Source organism: Myotis yumanensis, unplaced genomic scaffold (genome assembly GCF_028538775.1).
Source record: "Myotis yumanensis isolate MYYU_CA2020_CCGP unplaced genomic scaffold, mMyoYum1.0.hap1 SCAF_17, whole genome shotgun sequence".
Classification (NCBI taxonomy): Eukaryota; Metazoa; Chordata; class Mammalia; order Chiroptera; family Vespertilionidae; genus Myotis; species Myotis yumanensis.
In genome coordinates, this window is record NW_027223768.1 from 44,103,591 (window position 1) to 44,127,756 (window position 24,166).

At 44.1% G+C, this 24,166-nt stretch overlaps 1 pseudogene; it reads left to right on the plus strand.

The window, feature by feature from the left end:
- Window positions 1-9,631: 9,631 nt before the first annotated feature.
- Window positions 9,632-13,364, plus strand: LOC138995504 (THO complex subunit 2 pseudogene; annotated as a pseudogene).
- Window positions 13,365-24,166: the final 10,802 nt, after the last annotated feature.

Genomic DNA, 24,166 nt, shown 5'->3' on the forward strand with positions numbered 1-24,166 from the left:
ACAAAGAATTCACCATAAAGGTAGGAAAATTCAACGTAAAGGTGAGGGGTTATTTCACCGCACACAAATGCCCACAATCAGCTACAGTGGTCCGGAGCTGTAGGCGGTGTGGGAACGTTTTCTCAACCAGGCTAACGGGGCAGGATTCGGCTTTAAAAAAGTAGATTGGGCTTTTAAAAAAGTAAGAAACTTTATTACAGACTGTTGCGTTGCATGCTTAAGGAGCTAAAGTTCCAGGAGATAATCTCTTATAGTTTTTGCATGTTGTTATAGAACATAATTTTTGTTTTCTCGAAAAAGGTACATTAGATCTTAAAAGTTTGCCAAAAAGTTAGAAATCGAAAAAAGGTCAGCAGCAGGGAAAAACTTGCCTCCAAACTGTTTTTCCTTGTGGAACACAGTATTTCATTTACTAGAGCCTTCGAGAGAGGCCAAGGAGGATAAATCTCCTCCCCTTGCACCTTCCACTCCTAAAGAGGAGCAGAAAGAAAAGAAAAAATGGGAGGAATGGCCTTCATGGCTCCCTCCACCTCCATGTCCTAATTAATTCTCCGTTAATAGAATCACCTGTGCAAAAACACCAAATTATAAAGAAATTGTAATATTAAAAGGTACTCTTTTAAATCAGGCGGGGAAAAAAAGAGCGCCATGGTCATCTTCATGTGGTTTCTTGTTCAAATTAAAATCTTAATTTGTATTTGGAATCTAAAATCTGTAATAAGAAATGAAATTCCGCTACAGAATCCACCTCTGGTGTGGAGAGATTCAAAGGTGGCAGGAGAGGGCAGAGTTTTTGGCTCGCCCATAAAAAGATTAGTTTTGTTAAAAAATTATTGGAGAACATCTTATGACAACCAAACTTTGACTAAGATAACCTTGGGTGCTAGCCATGACTTTAGAAAGCGAAATAGGAAAAAATTTAAAATGTCTTTTTCTATTAAGCATGACTTTGGGAAAAATACGCCATCTGAGTCATTTGTTGAAACTTCCCCCAAAGCAGGGTGGTGGGGGAAGGGAAGAAAGCACATGGCCATCCAATATGGATGCCCCCTCTCCAACTATTCTAATTGAAAAGTTTTACAAAATTAAAAAAATTCGTCTGGGATTTCTGTGCACGTATAAAGAGAAAAACTGGCTTGGAACTAAAGCGTGCATCGTCCAATTTTGGACATTTAGATAGAGGTTTTGAGCTGAAATCTCTTTACAAATGTACAGAATAAAACCCAAGACTGATTATTTCCTAAGAAAAATGGCGAATTTGACCCAGGGAAGAAATGCAGGCTGGTTATAGCAACAAGATTGTTATTTTTCCATAATAAAGTGATTTTTGAAATGTTAATAAAGCCTGTTCCAAAGTTAATCTTAAAAGCCTCAAAGAAATTCAGTAAAATTGTCTGTTACAGAAAATTTGCCAAAGCAACTGCCTTAAAATGATAATTGGGTTTGAATCTAAAAACTTATACTTAGGTATTTTGAAGTGAAATAATGCTGAAATATTGATCTGAGTGTGCCTCATACTAAATCTAGAGGACAGAATTAAATCTGTTGGTTGATTATGTCTTGAATTTTTGAAGTTTATTCTTAAAAATGTTATTGATTGAGAAATGCTAAATATTTGACTTGCCAGCTAAAAGTTTAAGGTTCGGATTGAATTGGGAAAAATTATGTAATTGAGGTAGCTAAATGCCTAAAGTATAGAGATTTATCTTTGAAAAAATAACTTTTGTTTTCTCTGAAATAATTAGAATTCAAAATATGTTACTCATTGATCTGATTTAAAAAGAGGATAAATTCTGTGATCCCAACTGAAATTTTTATATACAAAGATCAGTTTTAATTTAATTGATATCTCTTAATAATTATAAAAGGTATATAATCTTTAAATCATATATACACATATATATTTGATGGTCTTCCAAGTTGGATTTTGAAACTATAACCAAGGAATGACTTTGGGACATTTCATGGGCCCTGAAATGTTTTCAAAAGTTTATTCTCTCTTCTTAAAGGATTTTTTAATAAAGCCAATTTAATATACTTGAAATCACATGGAAAGCTTTATCAAATATAAATTAATAAATATATTTTAAGTTTTTGCCTCTAAGAAAGGGCAAAACAAGTTATTTTGTTTTTTTTGTTTGTTTGTTTGTTTTTTTTAAATCTTTATTGTTCAGATTATTACATTTGTTCCTCTTTTTTCCCCCCATAACTCCCCTCCTTCCAGCTCCCACCCCACCCTCCACCCTCACTCCCCACCCACTGAGTTCATCCATAGGTGCATGATTTTTGTCCAGTCTCTTCCCGAATCTCCCATTCCCCTTTCCCCCCCAAGAATAGTCAGTCCATTCCCTTTCTATGTCCCTGATTCATTATAGTCACCAGTTCATTCTGTACATCAGGTTATTTATTCACTTGATTCTTAGATTCATTTGTTGATAGATGCATATTTGTTGTTCATAATTTGTATCTTTACCTTTTTCTTCTTCCTCTTCTTAAAGGATACCTTTCAGCATTTCATATAATACTGGTTTGGCGGTGATGAACTCCTTTAGTTTTTCCTTATCTGTGAAGCTCTTTATCTGACCTTCAATTCTGAATGATAGCTTTGCTGGATAAAGTAATCTTGGTTGTAGGTTCTTGGTATTCAGCACTTTGAATATTTCTTGCCATTCCCTTCTGGCCTGCAAAGTTTCTGTTGAGAAATCAGCTGACAGTCGTATGGGTATTCCCTTGTAGGTAATTGAGCCTCTTTCTCTTGCTGCTTTTAAGATTTTCTCTTTGTCTTTTGCTCTTGGCATTTTAATGATGATGTGTCTTGGTGTGGTCCTCTTTGGATTCCTTTTGTTTGGGGTTCTCTTCGCTTCTTGGACCTGTAAGTCCATTTCTTTCACTAGGTGGGGGAAGTTTTCTGCCATTATTTCTTGAAATAGGTTTTCAATATCTTGCTGTCTCTCATCTTCTGGGACTCCAATGACTCTGATATTAGTCCGCTTAAAGCTGTCCCAGAGGCTCCTTACGCTGTCTTCACACTTTTGGATTCTTTTTTCATTATGCTTTTCCAATTGGGTGTTTTTTGTCAAATCTTTGGTTTGATTCTTGCACTCCTCTGGTCTGCTATTGGGTATAATATTCTTTATTTCAGTCCGTGTATGCTTACTTTCTAATTTCTTTATCGTAGCATCGAGGGTCTCATTAGTTTTCGTGAGGCTCTGCACAAATTTATGGCAAGCCCTCAAAATTGCGATTCTTAGCTCCATATCCTCCATTTCTGTCATGTTTTTTTGTCTCCGCATCTTTTATGCTTTCTTGGTGCACCCCCTTGTGGTCTCTGTGCGCAGTCTTGTTCTAGCGAAGCCTTAATTGTTGTAGTTAACACTAGAGGGATTTGACCATCAGGCCGACTGGCGGTGGAAATCAGCTGTGGGAAAACTTCAGTCCTCTGGGGAGGTGCTAGTCCAGCCCTTGCCTGAGGCGGTCGGCAAATGGTTGTGCGCAGGGTTTGGGCGGGGCGGGCTCAACAGGGCAGGGGGGAGGGAGCAGCTATGGCCGCTCTCAGTCCGTCCCCAGGGGCTCTGCCTCTCTGTCCCAGCAATCGCTGCAAACCTCGGAGGGGCCGTAGCCAGACAGTCCCGCTTCTCCCGTTTGAGTCTGGGTCCCTAGAGACTCGCCCGGATCTGTAGCCCAGAGTCTGAGATTCGCTCCTAATTGAAAACGACAATCGCGCCCTCAGCCGCCAGCCCGCTTTGCGCGCGCACCCTCACCACCGCACCGCCGTACCTTTAAATTTTCCACACTGCGCCTCCGCTGAGCGTCGGAATGCTGTTGTTCTTGCTTCTAGTTGAAGAGACTCTCCTCAGCCAGCCTTCCCGTGGTTCTGGTTGATGTCCGCTCCAACTTTTAGTTGTATTTTTGAAGTGGTTGTCCACGGCGGCAGTCTCTGGTGTTTTACCTATGCCGCCATCTTCGATTCTCCTCCTGTTATTTTGTTTTATATTTCTTAAAATACAGCAGTAGAATTTTAAGATGTCGTTTAAAATGACAAAAGCTCCTCGCAGCTGCATTTTAAATTAGGCTGGAGGCGGGGCAGTGTTTGCACCTCGTGAATCAGACATAAAGCTTTACTAAATTTACTAACTTTATTAATAAACACTCCTGCTATAAGAAGCCAGTATCTTTATAAGCAGCCTAGTAAAGTAAAACTCTTTTCAAAAGGTTACTGAAGGCTTCCCATGATCCCTCTGTATATGCAAACAAGCTGATAGGGAATGCTGTTTAAAAATATTATCTTAAAATTAATAAAAAGGAGAAATTTTAAAATTTTGAAATATCTTCCACTATTATTTATTGGAAATTGAATTGCCATGGCCTAGAGCAAAGAATATCCTTACATGATATTGTTCTACACTGTCATTGTACATTTATCCTAAACAAATTTACAAACTAATTCTTTGAATGTCTGGCAGAAATTTAATAAGGACATTAAAGGATTTAATCCCTTCCACTGTGTGGAAGGCCCCCTGGGAAGGCACTTGAGCATTCTATATTGACCTCTCTTGCTCTTTTTGTCAAGAGGGTCCCTCTTCTTACAATCCAATTGCCCACAGCTGTTGCCTGAGCTCTGTTCATGCTGAGGTTGAAGCCTCATGGTGGCTGGTGCCGTGGATCTGTCTCTCTCCCAATGGCATGAGCTGGGCCCTCCCTGAAGAAGAAACCTGGGTTCCCCAAGATATGTGCAATGCCGGGGCCCCGCCAGCAGGCGAGGGAATCCCAAGGCAATTGCTGGGCGTGGAGGCCACAGGGACATAGGCTACCAAGGAGACAGAACTGTACCTCACATCACCCTGCTTGGCCCCGGAGGATGGCTGGTTAGTCAAAGACGGGTAAGATTCCTCGGGGAGGAACAACCTAAGACAGGCACAGTCGCAGACGGGCCAGCAGAAGAGAACTTGGGGGTCAACAGAGGTGGAGCACGGATCCTCACCCCCCCCCAACTATGCAGGGGATTGAACACTCACCCCTTCTGAGGGAGGTCTCCTGCCCCCATGGCTGCTTCTTGCTTCCCATGCCCAGCCCAGATCAGGACCCAGGTAACAGAAAGAGACTTGGCCCAGCTGAGATCAGTACCCAGGCAACAGAGACTTGGCTGACAACAGCTACCCTATATCTACATCCAACCTAACACCAGGAATGCTCAGGGCTTTCTCAAGGATGCAAAATAATCCTTTCCATTAACATTTACAGTGTAAACTAAGATTGTTGTTAGAGTATTAAATTTGACAGTAAAATAGCAGTCAGGTTTTCAGATTCAAATTGGCTCAAGAAGTATTAACCAAAATTTTCATTTCATGGTAAATTTGCTTAACATGCAATGATCCTAAAGCAGTCATATTTTTGTGCAAAAAAAAATTAAAATTTACAGTTATCTAGACTGCATTATAAATTTTCCAAAAATCCTCCTAATAATTAAATCAAAAAAGGGGGGGATAGTGGAAAAATACCATGTAAGGGAAAATATCCTGTAACTAAATTACATCTAGAAAATATTTTTTTCATTTATAATGCTAACAGACACCTAGGAAAACACACATGGTGTCAAAACAAGCCAAAGGAAAATCATTTGGGCAAATATAAAAAGGACCCCAAGTAAAATTCCATTTATTAACCTTCGGTCAAGAATATGTTTGTATATTTTCAGAAAACAACTTCAAGACCATGTGGATTCCTGCAACAGAGAGAAATTCTCAGGAATGCTCCAGCCATGAAGACAAGAGGAGAGACAGTTCAGAGATGGAGACACTGACGACGCTTTGCCATGCTAGCAGTCAGCAGCTGTGCGTCGCTGCAGGTTGCCCAGGATCAAACCAGAGAGGGTCAGACCTGCATTGCCACCATTTGTTCACCATCCAGAACTGAAATATCATTGCTGACGTGTACACATAAGGAACTGTCGGACATTGAAACTTGGACTCAGAACTGTTGGACATTGAAATTGGGACTTACACCATTTTTTGTTCTTGAAATGTTATGCTTAAGTTTTAAAATGTTTTGGGTTACGGATTGGCATTGTTATTGTTTTAATTAGCCAGTTTTGTTTTTGATGTGTAAGTTATAGTAGCTTAATAATAAAAAAAGGGTGAGATGTGGGAAATTGATATAGGGTTAAGCCTCAGACTGACCTGCTGGCAAAGTCACAAACAAGTCCTAGCTTAGAGGGCACAGTCCTCGTAGCATAATTAGGCTTGACCTTATAACACTCCCTAGATCTTATCTGGGAAAGCTAATGGGATGAGGAAGTGCAGGAAGTGTAACCATGGTCAAAACAAGTGAAACTCACAAGAACTGTGTAACTATGGTAATCACTACCTTGTTTACCTCTCACTATAAAAGCTTGGTGAGGCCTGAGCACAGTGGAAGTCCTTCTCCCTGAGTTGGACTTGCTCGCCTGGTCCCCCATATTCCCAAATTATCTTGTGTCTTTTCTATTTCATTTGTGTGTGGCTCCACTTCCAGACCCGAACCCTGAACCACGCAGGACGTGGAGGGAAACACTTACGACACAGGGCCATGGCTGTCTGGCCACCTATGTCTGCCAGGCCCTAAGACAGGCGCATGCAGCTGCTAGGTCAAAGGACTAATCAATGATTGGGCCTCCCCCAGGACCCGCCTGCCCCACCTCACCCCCATCCCACCCCACCCCTACGCACAGGCGTGCGAAAAAGCAGGCACGCATGCACGCAGGCATGCACGCACACACCTGCACAAGGGGCGGGGCCTGAGGGCAGCGCTGCCTCGAGCCCCATTGGTTGGGACCGCTGGGTGGCGAGTACCTACCAACTATTTAAGGCGGCACTCGCAGGGCGGTTGCCACAGCTCCTAGCCCAGAGGGCCAAGGAGCATCCAGGATGCAAGACCCCGGTTTTCACACTGGCTCCCGGTTGTCCCCAAGCCCCCGGAGGGAGAGGACGCGGCTATGCCGCCGGCGGCGGCCTTGCACGGTGTTCAGCGCACAACAGCTGCGAGTCCTGGAGGAATTCTTTAAAGGCAAACCCTAAGGGACCTTTGAGGAATGCGAGACCCTGGCGGCCAGGCTGAACCTGCAGGAGGACCAAGTGAAGGCGTGGCTCAAGAGCCGCAGGGCCAAAGAGCAAAGGTTTCAGCGACTGCGCAAGCAGCAAGGCCAGGGAGCCCAGGCTGCGCCTCAGACACTGGCAGCCTGCGCCCCTCAGCCCGCGCCTGCGCCCTCCTCTGCTGGCCCTGAGTCCCAGGAGGACCCTTTGCTCCCTGCCAGCCCTGTGCTGCCCGCCATTTCTGTGCGCCCTGAGGAGCCAGTGTTCCCCTCTTGCTCTGTGTTCCCAGTCGGCTCAGTGCTCCCCGCAGGTCCTGGGCTCCGTGCTGCCCCTGTGTTCATGGCATGTGCTGTGCTCCTGGCGGGTCCTGTGCTCCCTGCAGGATTTGTGCTCCTCGCTGGCCCTGTGCTCCCCACCAGTCCTGTCCTCAGTGAAGCCCTTTACACCACGGGGGCCTTGTTTTCGTCATCCTCCCTCAGCACAGACCCTTGCAAGTCTTCCCAGCAGCAGATCCCAATGCCTCCACCTACAGCAGGCCTTCTGCCACCCCTTTCCATCTGGGGGCTCTGGGGAGCACCTCGCCTGCCTCCACCAGCTTCTGTTGTCCTCTGGCATCCTGCTCTCAGAGCTAATATACAAAAGCATACACATTTTATTCACCTCAACTTCAACCTCTGCCTCCCATGACCTCCAAGGCCCGCTTAGTTTGGTGTTTTTGCATCTCCGGTCTCCCCCTTCCGGCACCCCTCCCCCACGCTCTCCTTTGGAGGAATAAACACCAGGCATCACAGCCATGTTCAGCAGAAGGAGAAAGAGAGAGAGAACGAGAGAGAAAGAGCGAGAGAAACATTGATGTGAGAGAATCATTGGTTGGTGCCTCCCACAAAAGCACCCTGCCAAGAGCCAGGATAGAACCTGGTAAGTGCAACCATGTGTGTGCCCTTGACCAGGATTCCCTTGTGACCCCGAATGGAACCCTCAGCTTTCCATTGCATGATAGGTCCTCTCACCTACTGAGCCACATCTGCAGGGCTCCGTTTTGTCTTTCAATTGGATCTTGTCATCTGTTTATACTGGAAGAGCTTATAGCCAGTTAAGGGTGCTTGCGATGTTATGGTTTACTGAGTGTTTTGGAATCCTCTGTTTCTCTTTTGTTTTCCTGCTCTCTCGTCCTGTATGTTGAGGACTTTCTGTAGTGCTACGTTTGAATTCCTTTCTCTCATTTCTCGAGTGCCTCCCATAGACTTTCGTTGTGTGGTTACCTGGACTCTTGACTTAGGACAAATTACATTGGAGGTTGAAAAACCAAGAGAAACACACACACACACACACACACACACACACACACACCCCAAACCACCCCCAAGGTAAAGCCCTACCTCACACCACACTCCATCACTGCTAGATGTATTCAAGGACAGTTGACAACTTGGATAGCAGAGACAGTGAACAGGGCTTCTATAGAGTTATATGTCAATTTTCAAATGAAGCACGTGGTTAAGGTCATTTTTAAGTTTTGGGTTTTTTTGGGTTTTTTTGTTTTTTTTAGTAAACTCATTAGGTTTAAGGGCATCCGTTTGCCACGGATGGAAAGGACAGACAGATATGTGACAGGCAACGATAAGCACTGAAATAGTCCTTAAAATCCAGAAATTCTACTGATTAAAAAAATACAAATGGGACTGATGTTTGTAACCATTCACTGCCCAGAAATAGAATCAATTGCAATGAATGAAGAGAAATGAGCAAAGAAATAATAAAATAACATAAAATAAAATAACCTCCCCCCCCCCAACACTCTTCACGGGTCCTGGGTCCGAGGAGTCCGCACAAGAGGCGACACCAGGCATCGCAGCCAGGTTCAGGAGAACGTTTCCTTGAGATGCTTTTGGTGAATGCCACCTGAAGGGCGGGCTGTGCAGGGGACCTAGCCTGGGGCATGAGCGTCCCGACCCTAAACTTGACCTCCAATGGGTGATGACGGCGATTCAGTCCTGGGGCCGGCCGATTGGTGGGTCTCTGGCTCCTCCCACCAAGCTCTTGGGCTATAAAATGGAGCAAGGTGAGCGGCCCAGGGCCTTCTATTTGCAGAGCTTCTCAGGCCTGGGAGCTTTGTCGCCTTCGTTGCTCTCCAAGGCAGCTTTCAGAGGAGGGATCTCGCAAAGACCCTGTCTCGGGTCATAGAGGCCACTGAAGTGCCTGGCTAGAACCTGGCTAGGCTGCAGAACAACTGAAGGCTGTTTCCGTGTCATTCCTTCTTCGCTGACTCCGTGCAAACCTTTGGGAACCCCTGGCCCTCTGGTGAGTATGGAATTTAAATGTATATGTTTTTTTTTTTTTTAGTAAATATCTCAAAAAAATGCCTACTTTTGGAGCACTTTAATAGAGTGATCTTTGGTATAATATGCTCTTTCATTATTTATTTTATCTTATTTTATAAATTGTTGGGGCCTGAAACTTGAAAAGCGAAGGCGCAGTTCCCGGCATTTCTGGTGGGTGGTACTTCCCGTTGACCCCAAGCTGATGTGAGGCACTTCCGGGCCTCTGTCACTAAGGCGGGGAAGATGAAGGCAGCGTCGGTGTTGGTCCGGGTTGAGTGGATAAAGAACTGAGCGAAATCAGGGAGAGATGACTTGTTGGACTTATATTGGCTTCTCAGCGAAAACAAGAGCCACGGCAGTTCCACTTACAGAGATTTCCAGCGAGCTCTCTATGAGTTATCACACCATGTCATTCAAGGAAATCTGAAGCCCGAACAAGCAGCTGATGTTTTCAATGACATCAGCGAATTTCGTGAGGATGTGCCTTCCATTCTTGCTGATGTCTTTTGCATGTTAGATATTGAGACAACCGTTTTAGAAGAGAAGAGCAAGAGAGACTGTTTTACGCAATTGGTATCAGCGTCTTTGTATTTCGTTTCAGACACGATTCTAAAGGAACTCCTGGATCCAGAAACATTGGAATCATTAGGACTTATCAAACAATCAAGGCAATTCCATCAAAGATCAGTGAAAATCAAGACAAAACTCTTATACGCAGCAAAAGTTCAACTTGTTAAGAGAAGAGAATGAAGGCTATGCTAAGCTGATTGTTGAATTGGGGCAAGATTTATTGGGAAATATGACTGGTGATTTAATCTTACAAAATATCAAATCCTTAGTAGGAAGCTTTCATCTAGATCCTAATAGAGTTTTGGGTGTCATTTTAGAAGTGTTTGAATGCAGACCAGAATGTGATGACTTCTTCATATCTTTATTAGAATCTTGTGTGAATATGTGTGAGCCGCAAACACTTTGTTATATACTTGGGTTCAAATTCAAGTGTTACCAGGAGCTGAATGGAAAGACTCCTTCATCTTTATACAGAGTTGCAGCAGTGCTCCTACAAGGTAATCTTATTGATTTAAATGATCTTTATGTACATCTTCTTCCAGCTGATAATTGCATGATGGATGAATATAAACGAGAAGTGGTGGAACCTAAGGCCAATCTTCGAAAACTTATGGTGGCTGTATTGTCTTCTGAAAAAATGGATAAGCAAGAGAAGGCAAAGGAAGAGGAGGAGGAGACAGTAGAAAAGCCACCTGACAACCAAAAACTTGGTTTGTTAGAAGCCTTATTAAAGATTGGCGATTGGCAGCATGCGCAGAACATGATGGATTGGATGCCTCCATACTATGCTGCTTCCCACAAGCTGATAGCTCTTGCTATTTGCAAGCTTATTCACATAACTATTGAGCCTCTCTACCGAAGAGTTGGTGTTCCTAAAGGTGCTGAAGGGTCACCTGTTCGTGCTTTGCAAAATAAGAGAGCACTAAAACAAGCAGGGAGCTTTGAGGATTTGAGGACAGATGCCTTCAGTATGTTCTGTTACCTCGGTCCCCACCTTTCTTGGGATCCCATTTTATTTGCAAAAGTGGTGCGCATAGGCCAATCCTTTATGAAGGAGCTTCAGTGTGATGGAAGGAAACAAGAGGTTCAAGAGAAAGTGGACATTATTCTTAGGTGTTTACTTGGCATTACTGACCAGGCCCTACTTCCATCTCTTTCTCTAATGGACTGCAATGCTTGTATGACTGAGGCCATCTCACCAAGGAAAATGTGAGGCCTTCTGGAAGATAAATTGGGAAATTGAGCCACAGCAATCCAACTATTTTGTTTGATTATATCTTGGCAAAAATACAGATGTGTGATGAGTTGATGGCACCTGTAGTAGATTCACTGAAATGCCTCACCTCATTGAATTACGATGTCTTGGCCTATTGTATCATCGAGGCTTCAGCAAATCCAGAAAAGGGAAGGATGAAACACGAAGATACAACCAGTTCAAGCTGGCTTCGGCCTCTTGTTAGTTTCTGTGCTGCAGTCTTTCCTAAATATCCAATGGATCTGGCTGGTCTTCTGCAATATGTGGCTCATCAGCTCAAGGCAGGCAGAAGTATTGGCCTGCTCATATTGCAAGAAGTGGTACATAAAATGGCAGGAATAGAAATCACCAGGGAAGAGACGATGACAACGGAGCAACTAGAGGCCATGACTGGTGGAGAGCAACTAAGAGCTGAGGGAGGTTCTTGTGGCCAGACCAGAAACATAGAGATTAAAGGATGCCCTATTGGACTATGACCTTGCTCTTCCCCTTGTTTTGATGATAGCTCAGCAGGGGGATAGGGTGATCTTACAGGAAGGTGGAGAGAAAGATGTGGAACTAGTGGGAAAGCTCTATGACCAGTGTCATGATACCTTGGTACAGTTTGGTGGATTTTTAGCATTGAATCTAAGCACAGAAGAGTACACAAAGAGAGTGCTTTCGATTGATGTGCTCTATCACGAATTTCATATACCCCATGATGCAGCATTTTTCTTGTGTAGGCCAACGTATGCACGCCATATCTCATCCAAATATGATGAACTTAAAAAATCAGACAAGGGAAGTAAACAGCAACATAAAGTCCACAAGTACATAGCATCATGTGAAATGGTGATGGCGCCTGTTCATGAAGCGGTAGTCTCACTGCACGTTTCCAATGTCTGGGATGACATCAGCCCACGATTCTATGCCACATTCTGGTCACTGACAACGTATGACCTTGCAGTTCCACACACCAGCTATGATCGGGAAGTCAGTAAACTTGAAGTCCAGATGAAAGCACTTGATGACAATTAAGAAATGCCTCCAGAGAAAAAGAAAAAAGAAAAGGAGCGCTGTGGCCAAGCTGCTTGAAGAAGAAAAGAAACAAATGGAACATGTACAGCGAGTTCTACAGAGACTGAAACTAGAAAGGACAACTGGCTTTTAGCCAAATCTAGACCAAAGGAGACCATCACAAAATTTTTACAGCTGTGTATATTTCCTCGATGTATTTTCTCAGCAGTCGACGCTGTTTACTGTGCTCGTTTTGTTGAATTGGTACATCAAGAGAAAACTCCAAATTTCTCCACACTTCTTTGCTATGATCGAGTTTTCTCTGACATCGTTTTCACAGTGGCAAGCTGTACTGAAAATGAAGCGCGTCGATATGGGAGGTTTCTTTGCTGTATGTTAGAGACTGTGACTAGGTGGCACAGTGATAGAGCCACATACGGAAAGGAATGTGGAAACCACCCAGGATTCCTTACTATACTGCGGGCAACAGGATTTGATCGGGGAAATCAAGCTGATCAACTAGACTATGAAAATTTCCAACATGTGGTACATAAATGGCACTACAAACTAACCAAGGCATCGGTACATTGCCTTGAAACAGGTGAATATATTCACATGAGGAATATCTTGATTGTGCTAACAAAAATACTTCCTTGCTACCCAAAAGTTTTAAATCTGGGTCAGGCTTTGGAAAAAAGAGTGCATAAAATCTGCCAAGAAGAAAAAGGGAAAAGTCGTCGTCTACATGCATTAGCTACCGGCTACTCTGGGTAGTTGAAATGTAGGAAGTCATACATGATACCTGAAAATGAGTTTCATCGCAAAGACCCCAGTCCGAAGAACGCAGTACACAATGGGCCTGTTGGCGGGTCTTCATCTTCCAGAGGAAGTGCATCTAAATCTCATGAAAGCAGTGCTGATGACAATGATAACTCAATGGAGATGACTCCTTCACCACTAATCAAGAGTAAGGAGCGAGAAACAGGCAGGAAAGGATTGGACACGTCAAGGGAAAGTAGATCCAGAGAAAGAGAGAAAAAAGATGAAGAGGACAGAAAAGGTCGGAAACGGCATCACTCAAGCAATGACCGGAAAGTGCTACCAGACTTAACGAAGAGGCAAAGGAAAGGAGAAAACGGAACGATGGCGGTTTAAAAACACAAAAGTGAAAATCCAAGTGATAATCCTTATCCAAATGAGAAAAACAAGAGCGGGGCGGGGGGGGGGGGGGGGAGTCAAAATTCTTCAGGCAATGAAAAAGGCAGCGATTCATTTAAATCTGAAAAGATGGATAAAAATCTCCCCCAGTGGCAAAAAATGGTATACACAGACCCCTAAGTTGAAGGTCCCCTGGAGGAGGATGCCAACGTTCCATGCATCACTCTCGGAACAGTATCTCCCATAATTAAGAGCGTCTGGTGTTGCCCATTTCAGGGGAATCTGCTTGAAGTCAAAAGATGACTGCAACCCACCATCCTCTAGACAAGTCATTTCAAAGTCATCAGTTGTCAGGATATTCTTTTCACCTCTAGTCAGTTCCTTGCAACATGGTTCCTGTGAATACAATTTTCATTTGAAATGTGACACCCGGAAGCAGCATCTGATGAAAATTTCATCCCTTTTTTTCTCAGAAAAGAGAGGAAACGGCCTCCAGGGACTCGTTCCTTAATGATGTGAATAGACTTCGGTGATGTGCAAACTCCTATACCTTTGGTGATATTGGGATGACTGATTGTACCACGTGAGGATTTTGGCTTCTTGAAAAAAATTTAACTTTAGTCCCTACCAGGAGCCGATCCACCCTTGCTGCTTGACGCAGTCACTGCATGGAAGAAACATCTGCACAGCTTACATTTTTCAAGGGACCTGGCATGTAGGACATATGTCTGCTCCCCCTCTTAAGCGCTATGTGTTTTAACCAGGATCCCCTCCCCGAGAAACGGTCGTTTCCCCAGCTTAGGTATTAACAGGACTATGGAAGGAAATCAATCAGTAAACCCCCCTATTATTATAGAAATACCATGCACTACTTATGAAGAACTTGGACTAAGACCATTGGCAATAAATGTGGGACTTGCTTGGCCCACATCCCCAGGGTTTTGCCCACCAGGGAAAGCACCAGAACCTATACCCCTGGAGATCCACTGACACAGGGAAGTCCCAGGGAAGGCAAGCAGCAAGGCTGGGAGGACATGAACTTGACTGGGTAGGATAAACTCCTTCAGTCACTTCCTTGTAGCTTATCAGTAGAGCAGTAGAAGAGTGACCTTGGAATATCCCTTATAATGGAACACAAGAGATTAACCTAGACAAGATCAAAATCAACAGCACTAGATAGAGGCTAGAGACAGGATTATGGACATGAAACTAGGAACAGTAGAAGGTTTCCTGAAACATACCATGATGTAATCTACGCTAATAAAAGAGAAACATGGTAATTAGCATACGACTGCTACCTTTTTCATTGGCTAATCAGTGAGTATATGCAAATTAACTGCCAGCCAAGATGATGGCCAGCAGCCATGCACTGAAACTAGCAGGGAGGCTCGCTTGCTCCAGTGACTGAGGACTCCAACGTTCCCCGCCTAACTTGCCGGCCTCTCAGCTGCAACTCTAAGCAACTATGTACTATGTTGCAAATAAGAAGCTAAACAAAACCCCAGAAACCGGCTTTCATTCAGCCTGGATTCATCCAGCCAGACCGAAACATTGTATCGATGTTTTCAGCAGCGAGGCCTCAGAGCTAAAGCTGGCCTAGAATTAAAAAAACAAACAAACAGAAAACAAGGAGCGGTTGGGAGCTTCAGTTACTCGCTTCAGGAAAACAGCCCTCAGCCCCTCACCTAGACTGGCCAGGCACCCCAGTGGGGACCCACATCCCGATCCAGGACACCATTCAGGGCAAACCAGCCAGCCCCAACCCATGCACCAGTCCTCTATTCTATATAGTAAAACAGTAATATGCCTCCTGGCACTGGGATCAGTGGAGCAGCGAGGCTCCCGGCACCGGGATCAGCGTGACAGGGGGCAGCGCCCAAATCCCCTGATCGGCCCTGCTCTGTGTGTGACAGGGGGCGGGGCCACAACCTCCCTATCCGCCCTGCTCTATTCATGACAGGGAAAGGCACCCCAACCCCTTGATCAGCCCTGCTCTGTGCCTGATAGGGGGGAGCTCCCCAATCCCCTGATTGCCCTGTAGCTCTGTGTTTGACAGGGTGCAGGGCACCAACCCCCTGATCAGCCCTGCTCTGTGTGTGACAGGGTGCGGCGCTCCAAACCCCCCCTCCCCCACAGGCCCTGCTCTGTGTGTGACAGGGTAGAGCCATAACCTCTCCATCGGCTCTGCCCCGAGTGTGACAGTGGTGGTGCCCCAACCCCCTGATGGGTCCTGCTCTCTGAGTGACAGGGGGCAGCGCCCCAACCCCCTGATTGGCCCTGCTCTGTGCGTGACAGGGGGTGGCGCCGCAACCTCCCCATCGACCCTGCCTTGAGTGTGACAGGGGGCGGTGCCCCAACACCCCCAATCAGCCCTACCCTGAGTGTGACTGAGGGTGGCATCACAACCCCCGATCCGCCCTGCTCTGTGCATGATGGGGCGGTGCCCCAACTCCCCAATTGGCCCTGCTCTGAGCCCGACTAGGGGCTGCACTTTGGGATTGGGCCTGCCCTCTGCCACCCAGGAGCAGGCCTAAGCCAGCAGGTCATTATCTCCCGAGGGGTCCCAGACTGCGAGAGGGCACAGGCTGGTCTGGAGGACCCCCTCCCCCCCCCCCAGTGCACAAATTTTTGTGCACCGGGCCTCTAGTGGAACAATAAAAAGAGAACCCAACCATGATGATCAACTGAATGCTGCCTCTGTGTCATTCATTATTTGCCAACTCTGTCGACACCTCCATGGGAACCCCTGGACCTGCTGGGGCTGGACCCCAGAAACTTCCTGGGAAAGATCATTTGTACATGTGGTAACAGCCATAGCAGCTTGATCCTTTCATATGCCCTTAAATATGTCACCAGATTTTCCTTTGCTCAGTCATCCTCCTGTTGTCACATCTTCATGATTGAGAACACATTTCTTATTCAAGTTATGGAAATACTGACCATGATAAATCCTACCCATAACCCTCACCCTCACCCCTCACCCCTCACCCCTCACCCTAACCCAAAACCCTAACCCTAACCCTAACCCTAGCCCTAACCCTAGTCCTAGCCCTAGCCCTAGCCCTAGCCCTAACCCCTAACCCCAAGCCCCTAGCCCTAGCCCTAGACCTAACCCCTAACCCCAAGCCCCTAGCCCTAGCCCTAGCCCTAACCCTAACCCTAAACCCTAAACCCTAAACCCTAAACCCTAAGCCTAACCCTAACCCTAACCCATACTTTTTTCCAGAAATGCATGTCAATTTATACTGTAAACAGTTTATGTGAACATGGTTGTCCTATTGCACCCTCAGCAGCAAAGAGAATAATCATTTATTATCTTGCAAATATAATAGATCAGAAATAAAAAGATACTGCATTTTGTATTCAAGTTGCATTTCTTTATTAGACTAGTTCTAGGCTGAACATAAAAATTACAGGACATTAATATTTTCCTCCGTAAGTGGTATGTTCAAGTCCTTTGCAAATTTCTCCTAATAGATAGTGTTCTTCCAATAGCTCATGAAGATCTTTCTGTGTTAAGGAATAGCAATCTAAAGGGGGGGGGTGTAAAGTTTCAAAGCCAAGAAGCAAGAATCCAGTTCCTTCCCTGCTATTTCTCTTTCGCCTGGTCAGTCTCAACCTGTTATTGCCAGCACAGAAAGCACTTGGCAGGAGCATCACCTCTTTTTCTCACAACGGGAGGGCCAAGCACTACAGGAATTGTCTCATTACTTCCACAAAGAGATACAATTCCCGGGAGATTCTGCTGACCAGTCAGGTCTGGGAACACTGCCATGTGGAACAGCTAACTTCTGAAGAAAATAAATCTAAGATTTAGCAATGGGTCCCTTGGAGACTTAGAGTCCACTGCTACAACGTGCCCTTCTGAAGAAGCCTGTACTCAGCAGACAGGTCATAAAGAGACGGATGACAGCCAAGCACCCACAGGGTGCTGGGCAGGCAGGCAGGTGCTTTTCTTCCTAGATCAGTGGCAACAGAGAAACATGGCTCCATATCACAGAACACACCACCATGACCTCGACGTTTCCTTTCTGTCACTTCTTGAACACTGCGGTTCAGACTTATGATCCCAGGTGCCTCTCTCCTGTGGCATCATTTGTTTAGCTAACACTTCTTGCCAAGAAACATGTCCCTTAGGAGAAAACTCAGCAAACAGAACTGCAGAGGCAATTATCATTATTGTAATTAGCATACTTGCCTCGTAACCACCATGTAAATGCCTGGAATCCTTCATTCTCACTCAAGCTGGACTGGGAAGTCTAGGGAATAAGAAAAAACACTAGGTACAGAGACCAGAACCACAAGCAATGGGCCTGGACACAAGGGAAATGTTTGCTACCTTTTTCTCTCCCCTCTTTGTATTATTAGTAAGTACCTGGTGCCTGGGCCCCATGGCAAGCAGTGAATATAAATGATTTGTGAACCGATTCTTACCACCTGCTTTGCTGACATGGAAGTGCAAATAAATATCCCCCCAGAAACCAGGGCAATGGAAGCATATTTGAATATACTGTATCTGCAGAAATAAGAACAAGAACACATTAGGAAGGCACAGGTACCAATTTCCACAGGATGTTTTCAGTAGATGGTACCTGAGAGTATAAATCACCAGCAGAGCCCATGTAAGTCTTCATGTGCAAGGATCAGGGTGCCCACTGGTTGCTACACACACCCTTCCTTGGTGTTGCTTAACATAGTTTCTAAAAGTTTGTGGACCAACAGATTGTTTCATTGGCGGGGGGAAGGGAAGACCAGACATGACATTCCATTGGTGACAGTCACATAGAACAGTTCTGACACTTTTCATTCTATCTTCTTGGCCACTTGGGCTTTATTTGGAATTTTCTTTGCACTAAGTACACGATTAGTCCTTCGTTCACTGTGTTGCACTAATGAACACCTTCTCTGACAGCACTGTCCCACACAACTATGAGCCTGGAAATGCTCCATCCTGGGCTCTCCAATATGGTCACCAACAGCCACATGTGGCTACTGGGCAATTAAACTCTGACCAGTGAGAATTGGAAACTAAATATTTAAGTTTAATTTAAATATTAAATGTGAATAGTCACATGTGGCTACTGGTGACCACAAGGGAACTGAAATTCTCAATCGATTGGCTTCATAGGTTAGGATGGATCTAAGGACTCAATGATGCTAAGAGCTAATTCTACAGAGAGAACACTGCTGCACAGGTGGGACCCCCTTCCTGGTCAGCTGCTCCAGGAATGCACATCATTGTCACAGAGAGAACTCAAACAAAGAAGGCCAGGAGCACACCCCCTCTAGCAGGAGAAAAGTAATCCACATGCCTAGCCTATAGGTGGGGCCAAGAATGTGCTTCCTAAACATAAATTATAAAAGCATATTGTTTACCTTTTCTTCAAAATGATAATCCCTAGAATCATGTTGGCAATTAGAGAACCCTGTAAAAGGAGACAAGAGGAAGTTTTAGTGCACTAGGGAAAGACAACATACTTCAAGATAAAAATGAACATTGCCAAGAGGGGAAAACATCTGGGCAGGAAGAGATTAGGATGAATAATTAGTAAGGTCCAGGTGTTCTTATGATGGCAAAAAGTATAAGCCATAAAAATCTATCTTGCAAAATAATTACGCCTTTTAAAGCTGACAATGAAGATAGCAATGATCAATTCTCAATAACTACTCATAGCTGAAGCTTATTACAGGCTTATTTTTGTCAACTTTTCCATCTAATTTATAAGAGATTTTACTACGTTTCTCCTCCCCCCTGCGTTTTGAGGAAAGAAGTTATGTGGAGATCTCTCTTTTCTCTGGAAAGGTGTCTGTCCTTCATCAAGTGCTCATAGAAAGTCTACTATGTGCTCAATGCTGTGAGGGTCATCTTAGTCATTATAATTAGCTCTGGGAAGTGCCTTTAGAAATAACACATTTGATATCACAAAAAACTCAGACCACACCAAAATGTTACAATTCTAATCCTCACCCGTTTTGTATTCTTCTGCAACCCTAACTATACTTCCCTTGAAGTCTTTTCTGCCCTCCAGGGAAAACTGTTCTTATCTATATACTGAATACAGTTCTCTCACCATACATGAGGCAAAGAAAAAACCTCTACTGCTTTGGAAGAAGCATGCCTCCAAGAATTTTTCTTTATTTAATTATCTCAAGTCTCTGATTAAAAAAAAAAAATCAGGAAGGAAAAGGGTCTGGCCGTGGCATGTGTTTCTCAATGGTTAGAGTGTGGGCCTGATCACTGAAGGATTGTGGGTTTGATTCCTGGTCAAGGGCACATACCTAGGTTGCAGGTTCAATCCCCGGCCATGGTCAGGGCACATACAGGGAGGCAAACAACCCGTGTGTCTCTCTCACATCGATGTTTCTCTCTCTCCCTCTGTTCAACTCTCTCTATAAATCAATGAAAAAATATCCTCAGGTGAGGATTAACAACACACACACACACACACACACACACTCACACACACACAGAAACGAAATGAAAGAAGGGTCTGTTTCATTTACTAGAAATAAATGTAATTTTATGTAAGAAAGAAACAAAAAGTGATGAGAAATGTTAAAGAACATTCATAGGAAGTTTGAATATAAAATCAACCAGATGAAGGAAATTAAAAGTTAAAATCTGCTTCTCAGGAAAATGTTAACTTTCCTTTTATCAATCACCCATAAGACCTGAGATAGATAAAAGTAAACCATCCACTTTCACATTGCTCTCTTTCAGCCTTCTCAGACAACAGTCAGCCTCTGCTCACTGATCTGAGCAGCAGTATTCACAGATCTAAATATCATGTGCAGGGGCATGGCGATGTTGAAGTTCAGGGCATAGTTGGTCACCAAGCTGACCGTGAAAAACATAGTCACCATGACGGCATAGTATCTGAAATGCAGAGGCAACAGCTTACCACACAGAATCTACTAGTTCAAGAAAATCAAATAGAGAAGGAAATAAAAACCTCTAGTTAAAAGTATTTTGCTTATTTCCTCTTTATTAAAATTGTATCACTATTATAATTTGAGTAGAATAATAAGTACCTATAAAAATACTTCACAAAGCCAAATTAACATGGAAAAAGTTTAAATTGTAGAGTATGTTTCAAGAAACACTATTTTAATATGCTTCAAGAATACATAGCAACTAAAAATTAGGCTTCAAAAATGTTACCTAATAGCAATTGTTTTTTTTTTATTATTATTCTATTGATTTTTTACAGAGAGGAAGGGAGAGAGAGAGCTAGAAACATCGATGAGAGAGAAACATCGATCAGCTGCCTCCTGCACATCTCCTACTGGGGATGTGCCCGCAACCCAGGTACATGCCCTCGACCGGAATCAAACCTGGGACCTCTCAGTCTGCAGGCCGACGCTCTATCCACTGAGCCAAACTGGCTTCGGCAGCAATTGGTTTTTAAAAGTAAATGGGGTGAGATGACATCAGCATCATGGAAGAGTGAGAAGACTCCATTGTTTCTCCTCTTAAATTTATCTCAAGACAATTATAACTGAACAAAGATCCCGTGCTCAGCACACAAACACACCTGAAATATTTATGCATTAGCACATCTGAAGGTGGGCATGTTGAAATGAGTAGGGAAGGTGGGATGGGAGAAGGACAGGAGGAGAGGGGGGACAGGGGAAGGACAGGGACGTGACCACAGATTCAGTTTGGTGCCCATCCTGGCTCCAGCAAGCAAGGAGCACAACAGTGGGGGAGAAGTCTGGCTGCAGCCCTCACACTACAACCTGGAGGGTCAGAGGGGCAGAAGCAGTTTCCTTCCTAGAAAAGGCATTTCCCTTCCGCCCTCCCCATTAAGGCAAAGCTGGTATTGAGGTGGCTGGGAAACCATTACTGTAGGGGTGGAGCAGAGCCATAAGATCTCTACCTCAAATGCACACACAGAGAAACAACCCATCAAATACCATGAACAACAGGGTAACTTGGGAGCACAGAAAGGAAATGAAAAATCTCCAGGAACCAAACTCAAAGGCATGGAAGACTGTGGTTTAAATGACAGAGAATTCAAGACTGCAATTACAAAGAAACTCAACAATATACAAGAAAACTCAGAAAGGCAAGTCAAAAGTTCAGGAATACAATTAATGAGCAAAAGCAGTACTTTACAAAGAGATTCAAACTATAAAAAAAGAAACACATTCTGTAGCCGAAGAACTCAATAAATGAGACAAAGAATGCACTAGAGAGCGTTGGAAACAGAGCAGACCAGATGGAAAAAAGAATTAGGGAATTTGCCCGGCCAGCATGGCTCAGCAATTGAGCATCAATCTATGAACCAGGAGGTCACGGTTCAATTCCTGGTCAGAGCACATGACCAGGCTTCAGGCTCCATTCCTAGTGCAGGGTGTGCAGGAGGCAGCCAATCAATGATTCTTTCTCATCATTGATGTTTCTTTCTCTCTCTCCCTTCCTCTCTGAAATCTACAAAAATACCCAGTGAAGAAAAGAGAGAACTGAGAGTTAAAATTTAAAAACTAAAAGCAATATAAGGATAATAGATACGGTATACCAGAAGGAGAAGAGAGAGAGGAGGGAACAGAGATCCCACTTAAAGAACTAATTGACAAGAACTTCCAAGCCTATGCAAAGAACTAGATGTTAGAATAGAGAAAGCTAACAGAACACCTACTTATATCAATGCAAAAAGAGCTTCCCCAAGACTCATTTTATTCAAACTGTCAAAAATCAATGACAAAGAAAAAATTCTTAAGGCAGCCAGGAAACATAAAGATTAACCGACAAAGGAAACTCCATTAGATGATCATCACCAGACTTTTCTGTAATGTTTTCAGTAGCAACACTACAAGAGAGGAGAGAGTGAACGAAAATATTTAAAATATTGAAAGAGAGGAACCCATCAGCAAAGGATAAGATATTCAGCAAAGTTATCCTTTAGACATTAAGAAGAAATAAAGGCTTCCCCAGACAGACAAAAGCTGAGAGAATTTACCACCGTAAGACTGCACATAAGAAATGTTGAAAGGAGGTCTTCTACTGGAAACAAAAACACAAAAGTACACAAAAAGATGAATAAGATGATTAATAGATAGAAGCAGGAAACTGAAAATCTATTTCAGAGTAGTTTATTAAATAATCTATACTAATAAAAGAGTAATATGCTAATTAGACTGAGAGACCTTCCAGAGACCTTCTGAACGTCCTTCTGGACAAAGCCGGGGGCTTGGCCAGCCTGCAAATGGCCCTCAGCCCCTCACCCAAGTTGGTCATGCCCCCCAGCAGAGACACCCACCCTGATCCGGGACCCACTTCAGGGCAGACCAGGCAGCCCCCACACGTGCACCAGGCCTCTATCTATACTAATGAAAGGGTAATATTAGTAATTAAGGGTAATTAGACTGGGAGACCTTCCGGGAGACCTTCCAGATGCCTTTCTGGACAAAGCCATGGCAGCGGGGCCAAGGCAGAGGCAGTTAGGGTTGATCAGGCAAGAAGGGGAGGGCAGTTGGGGGAGATCTGGCTGACGGGGGGCGGGCAGTTGGGAGCGAGCAGCTTGGCAAGGGGGGGCAGTTGGGGGCGAGCAGGCCAGCAGGGGTGAGTTGGGGGTGAGCAGGCTGACAGGCAGAGTGGTTAGGGGCGATCAAGAAGGCAGGCAGGTGAGCGGTTAGGAGCCATCAGTCCCAGATTGCGAGGGGGATGTCCGACTGCTGGTGTGGGATTGGGCCTAAACTGGCAGTCGGACATCCCCCAAGGAGTCCCAGATTGGAGAGGGTACAGGCCAGGCTGAGGGATACCGCATCCACCCACCCCCCAGGTACGAATTTTATGCTCCGGGACACTAGTTATAACATAAAGGTTAAAGGGGGGAAGGGCATTAAAATAATTGTAACTATTGCAGATTACAAGTTCACAACATAAAGAGGGATAATTTGCAACAACAAAATGATAAAAGAGAAGGAAGAGGATTGAATAGTACAGGTGAATGAAGAGGCAATCAGAAGAAAAAGGACTGTTATATGTATGTATGTATGACATTTTTTTTTTTAAATACACTCCATTGATATCCTACAGAGAGGAAGGGAGAGAGATAGAGAGTCAGAAACATCGATGAGAGAGAAACATCGATCAGCTGCCTCCTGCACATCTCCCAGTGGGGATGTGCCCGCAACCCAGGTACATGCCCTTGACCGGAATCGAACCTGGGACCTTTCAGTCCGCAGGCCGACGCTCTATCCACTGAGCCAAACCGGCCTCGGCAACATATTTTGCACAGTCCTAATGGTAACCAGAAAACAAAAATCCAGAGCTGAGATACAACATTAATAACGAAGAAGAAATGAAGAAGAAAATCATAGAAAACTGTCAAATTAAAATAGCAAAAATAATTATAAAAGAAAACAAACAATGGAAATAGAACAACAAGAAACCAAAGGATACAATAACTGTGGTAAATCTTCATATATCATTAACAACCCTAATTATAAATGGATTGAACTCACAAATCCAAAGGCTCAAAGTAGAGGTATGGATTATACAAGACCCAACTATATGTTGCCTGCAGGAGACGCTGCTCAATTACAAAGACAAACACAGGCTCAAAGTGAAGGGGCGAAGATGATACTTCAAACAAATGGCATCCAGAGAGAAGTGGGTGTAGCTGTACTTATATGAGACAAAACAGATGTTAAGATTTAAAAAAAAAAAAAAAACAAGAGACAAAGATAGACATTTTATAATGATAAAGGAGACAATTCATTAAGAAGACATAACACTTATTAATATGTATGCACCCAACCTGGAAGTATCAAGATATATAAAGCAATTACTA